This window comes from Notothenia coriiceps, unplaced genomic scaffold (genome assembly GCF_000735185.1).
Source record: "Notothenia coriiceps isolate Sejong01 unplaced genomic scaffold, NC01 NC01_scaffold00037250, whole genome shotgun sequence".
In the NCBI taxonomy this organism is placed as follows: Eukaryota; Metazoa; Chordata; class Actinopteri; order Perciformes; family Nototheniidae; genus Notothenia; species Notothenia coriiceps.
In genome coordinates this window covers 7552593-7558106 of record NW_011369951.1, presented here as the reverse complement: position 1 = coordinate 7558106, position 5514 = coordinate 7552593, and the positions used below count along the sequence as shown (strand labels likewise).

The following is a 5514-nucleotide window of genomic DNA, read 5'->3' as shown; positions in this document are numbered from 1 at the left end:
ATCCACTCATGGCTAGCTGTGGATTAGGAGTTCAATGTGAAGATGACTGGATCTTGTGGAGGCCCGGTACATTCAGGCGACACTTGCCACTCGATTCAGTGCAGAAGACTGTTAACAGTTCCAAGGAGGTAAGTTTTTTTTATTTGTAACCCTAATCCTGCACAGTACTGAGGGGTGACAACACCGACAAAATCCAGAATATCACCATTATGTATTTACTGGACTATTGAATGTTCAACAGTTGGGGTAAGTTCAGTTCATTTCTTTAAAAGTCAGGAAACACCACAACAGGTGATCACACTATGAACCCAAAATCCCTATTCAATAAATCTCATGATGATATACTCATACTATTGCCCAACCCTGTTATACTGTTCACAGCTACCCAAACTTCACAGACCCTTAAGGGTCATTTTGTACCCCTGGTGTTTTCCAACGGGACATTAATCAAAGCCGCAGTGTATTAGCATTAATTAGTAGCATTGGTGATGTGGTTAAGTTTATGGGGTATGTCACACTTAGATTGCACAAGCTGCCACGCCACAGTTCGAAGCGCCTGGCCCTGGCCTACATCTACATCATCTGCCACAGAGTGATGAGTCTGATCCCCAGAGACACCACCTGAGGCACACCTGCCATACCATCTGCCCACTCCCATCCTGTGAGCCATATCTTCCGATACCATGGCGACAAAAGCCCTCAAAGCTCATGGATGTGTTGCGGTGAAAAGGAAATGGGGTAAGGTCGAAAGAAAGCTTACAGATGGTTCGGCATAGTTGTTGGTGATGTACCTCCAGTAAACACCCTGAAGGACCTGGGTAGACTCCAAGCTGATGGAAAGTCGCCGAAGGACCATTGTTCTAGGACCAATATTCCTCTGTCTTTCAAGAACAGACAGAGCCCTTGGAAATATTGTCCGTCGCAAAAGATGGTTGTGGTCCTCTCGTTTACCCCAGCTTAGAAACAGAGTTGAACATATTAGAGAGGCTATCAACCCAGGGGGGAAAGAGGCGGACAGCACAGAGGGGGGGTTGGGGGAGAAGTGAAAGTTCAGCGGACAGAAACAATCGAAATTCCGATCGTTATGATGTTGGAGTCGGGATGTGCTGTCAAGGAACTGAGAGTAGAGCGAGCGGGGGTGGTCAAGAACGCGAAATTAATTGAAAAGTGCTTCGAAAACCCATGATCCTCAGGTAGGCTCCAACCATCATGTATGTTCTATGTGTATGTAGGATTACTTTTTGATTGATAGACGTGTAGAGGTAAGATTTGGTTGATTTATTTTGGTATATCATTCAAATTGTTTTGTATAACCTAACAAAAAATACCTTGATCTACAAGTTGCACAAGGGACTCGTTGTGGCTTGTATGATCAAGCTATTTTCACCCGAATTGATTATGTCGTATTGTATACTTGGAGTAATTTTTTTATTACCAATTGATTGAATTTATTAGTTTGAATTAACTGTTGTCCTCATATCTTTAGCAAGTCATCTGTTCGAAAACTGATGGCTGAACATATTCCTTATGTGCATCGTGAAACCATTCGAGCTCGGACGGAACCAATGATAGGTTCTAAACGAAGAGTGGCCATTCTATTCATCGATAGCTGACTCAATCTGTCTGATTATTTGCTCTAGACTCTTGGCTTTTCGGTACAAAACATAGCTGGCACAAAGGAGACTTTCCAAAAAAGAAACGGTGCATCAACAACTTCCTTGACACCAAAGGGATGACGATGGATGAAGGGTCCAGTACAGCTGATCTGTGGCAATTGTGAGATACTTTGAAGGAAAACCCTTGATCACCATTTCTGCAAAAATGAGGTACATTTTATGTATGTTTTAAACCCCACTTAGCGCTGCTGATAGATCCGAAATTGGTAACTCACATGGTGACGACCTATCTCCCACTGGAACGAAGATTTAAAAGTGAAATCAGTAAAATCCTTGATTCTATTTGCCGACCGAGTAAGAATCCCTCATATAATTATACACTTATTTCTATCCCGGTAGAGCTCCTCTGTCTTGAGGCCAAATGCTTACCTAAATAGAATAGGTCTTGTAAGGACAGACTTTCCCCCCCTGACAGAAGGATTCTGATTCTAACATTATCGATTATGTTTGTGATAACAATATTTTTTAATAACGTACTATTAACCATTATTGTTATGGTTGCCTCGGTGATAAGACGCCTTCGGCAATGTCCTATTTGCCTGCCGATGACTGTCGATGTTGCGATACATTGGAAACATAAAATCAACACATTCATATGTGTATCTTTGTTGTTTTATTTTCCGAAAACAGGACTCCGCAGATGCTGAACTCAGCCTCCCCTGTACCCCAATGCATCCTAATCAGAGGTTTGTAGTTGAATCATTTTTGAATCCCAGCAAGCTTGGAGATATGTTCTCCATTTGTTCTTAGGTTTACTGATGAGACGATTTTGTTGTGATGAAAAAGGTATAGAGTTGGTTGATTTGTTTTGTAAATGGTGCTCAGAACTATGTTGATTTAGGGCCAAAATCTTTAAATGTAAGTACACTTGTATGTAAAGTCTGACAAACTAAATGCAGAATACCTTTTCAAAGTATTTGTTGCTTGTTCTTACCATAACCTGTGTTGGACTGAGTATGGAAGATTGGCACGTGTACGTTATTATTTTTTAAAATTACAATACATACTGTTTTTTGTGATCTATGTTTAAGGTGACCATCTATCCAGATTGCTGTTGATCAGGAAGTTGGTGAATGACCACATCACCTTCCCCATTGTGGCCCTGAGCTATGCTTTTCTGCTTGTTTTATGTCTGCAACAATTGAATATCCAAAGGAGATGTCTCTTACCCTGAATTCATGCAAAGGTAAGCAGCTCATTGTTTTGAATGTATTAAGCTGGGTATTCAAATTCTGAGACTGGGGCTTCCCACCAGACAAAGCATGTAAAAAGGTATCCACTCATCGTCCCTTAGATTACTAGCATAGTTGTGCTCAATTCCAGGATGCTTATGGGATCATGATTATTAAATATAATATATATTATATGTTTTGATCCCATTGACACTCTACAATCGAGCCAAGATAGCCATTGCTCTTTGACAGGGGTCTTCAATGTTGTTCAGTCCAAGGACCCCTTAGCTGAGAGAGATGAACCAGGGACCCAAATGCAGATTCAACTTTTTCATAGAGTTCATAGACCTGTTTGACAGCACTATCACCAGTGTTGTGTAAAGTTTGTTTGCTTACACATGATCTTTTCTATTGTTTGTTTCATGTTAATGTGTATTATCAAACATATAATCACTTAAACCCTCAATACTTAATACATTTTCCTATAACACAGGCAGCACATTTTGCAGCTTCCTGTTGAAGGCCCATGCTCTTTCATATAACTTCAGACTACACCAAGTACACAAAAAAGGTCTGTCCTAAGGCATTTGGCATTTATTAGGCTCTGACACTGGGTGATTAGGAAAACATGTACAATATTCCTAACAACTATCTCTGAGCTATCTCTTTAACCAAAGACACACATTTAGGCTATTCTATGTGAGCTGCTTTTGTGACTAATACAACAAAATCCATACCAGGATTCATGCCCCAATGTTAATACTTGTTGTGTAACGTGTACATTTGCACCATGTTAATGTGTATTATCAAACATATAATCACTTGAACCCTCAATACTTAATAAATGTTCCTATAACAGAGGCAGCACATTTTGCAGCTTCCTGCTGAAGGCCCATGCTCTTTCATATAACTTCAGGGGGCGGTGCTAGTGAATTAATTTCAGAAAAAAAGAAGAAAAAGTTTGAGAAACACTGCGCTAGTACTGCAAACGTTATTATTAATAATATATATTTTTTTTTTATTATACATTTTTTTTTATCAATTCTTTTTTATAATTTTCTTTTTTATTAATTTTCCATTTTTATTTTTTGTAATCATCTCGCGACCCCCACTTTGGGAACCCCTGCTGTAGGCTATGTCACAGTGGTGATTATGACAGGAAAAGTCACTAAATACACTATATAGCCTAGTTTGTCAGCACAAAATAATAGTTTTGTTCATTCATATTGAAAAGGTGCATAATGTTTGTATTCTCAAATGCAAACCTATTACCACCACGAGGAGTGGTGATCCAGAACGTGTTCAGAGGGACCAGACAGAGGTCCCACTGTCATTGAAACAATCTACCCGGACAGAACTGTTTACAACAGACTCGCCGGCCATTTTTGACGGCTAATGTAAATTATATATTTTTTTGTCACAAAATGCATAAACATATTTCTGTTTCCTTAGAGTTTTCTTAGGAATGATTCCTGACCGAGGGTCCAAGGCTGAGATGAAGGGGAAGAAACAGCACCACATTCCTCCAAAACTGTCGAAGCTCGTGACTGAGCTGAAGGAATTTGACTGGCACATGTGAGCTTTCCTCCAAGCTCAAAACAGAACTTTTTGGACTGGACTTTTGGACTGAACACTTCAAAAAAAAAAAGTTTACTTTTTTTTAAATTTGTCACTGCATGTTCTCGTACAGGTTGGGATAGCGCCTGTCAGTGGGGAATGTTGAGTGGGAGGTGTAGGACGGAGTCGCTACATCCTCCTGGAGGGGGCTCCTCATTCCTCACTGACAGGTGAGCCAGTAGGGTGCAACAGCAGTGGGAGAAAGGTTCTGTTTTTTCATTTCATCATTAAATGCACTTTATACATTAGCAAAAAGGAAATGAATGCACTTTTATGGAAAAAAATACATTTTTTTCAATTTCTATATATTGTGCTTTATTCAGTTTGCTTGAAAGTGTAATGATTGTTATTTATTTAGGATTAGGATATATATATATTTTTTATCCCACGATAAAAAAATAAATAAAATAAAACATATTAGGATTGACGGAGGTATCTGTAAATAGTACATACTAAGGACTGTTAAAATACGGAAATATCCGTTAAAGGGTTGACGGAAGTGTCCGTATATGGTACAGACAAAGTCTTGTAAATCTACAGAAATATCCGTTAAAGGGTTGACGGAAGTGTCCGTATATGGTACAGACAAAGTCTTGTAAATCTACAGAAATATCCGTTAAAGGGTTGACGGAAGTGTCCGTATATGGTACAGACAAAGTCCTGTAAATCTACAGAAATATCCGTTAAAGGGTTGACGGAAGTGTACGTATATGGTACAGACAAAGTCTTGTAAATCTACAGAAATATCCGTTAAAGGGTTGACGGAAGTGTCCGTATATGGTACAGAAAAAGTCTTGTAAATCTACAGAAATATCCGTTAAAGGGTTGACGGAAGTGTCCGTATATTGTACAGACAAAGTCTTGTAAATCTACAGAAATATCCGTTAAAGGGTTGACGGAAGTGTCTGTAGAATAACGGAGAATGTCCTGGCAGCAAATTACCAGCAATTTGTCTGTTTTTTGACGTTTTTTTTTTTTTACGGTGTAGGTAGCTAACATTACCTACTAACCAACCAAGCACGAACAAACCGCACGGAGAGCTATAAGAT

General features: G+C 39.3%; 2 long non-coding RNA genes across 2 annotated transcripts; both read left to right on the top strand.

Moving 5' to 3' along the window:
• Positions 1 to 6: 6 nt before the first annotated feature.
• On the top strand, positions 7 to 971 carry LOC104966830 (uncharacterized). The gene is made up of 2 exons (XR_800680.1): positions 7 to 128; positions 523 to 971. It is a non-coding gene; the product is annotated as an uncharacterized lncRNA (long non-coding RNA).
• A 523-nt stretch (positions 972 to 1494) lies between these two features.
• Positions 1495 to 4447, top strand: LOC104966829 (uncharacterized). The gene is made up of 4 exons (XR_800679.1): positions 1495 to 1826; positions 2307 to 2362; positions 2708 to 2862; positions 4301 to 4447. It is a non-coding gene; the product is annotated as an uncharacterized lncRNA (long non-coding RNA).
• The last annotated feature ends 1067 nt before the right edge of the window (positions 4448 to 5514 follow it).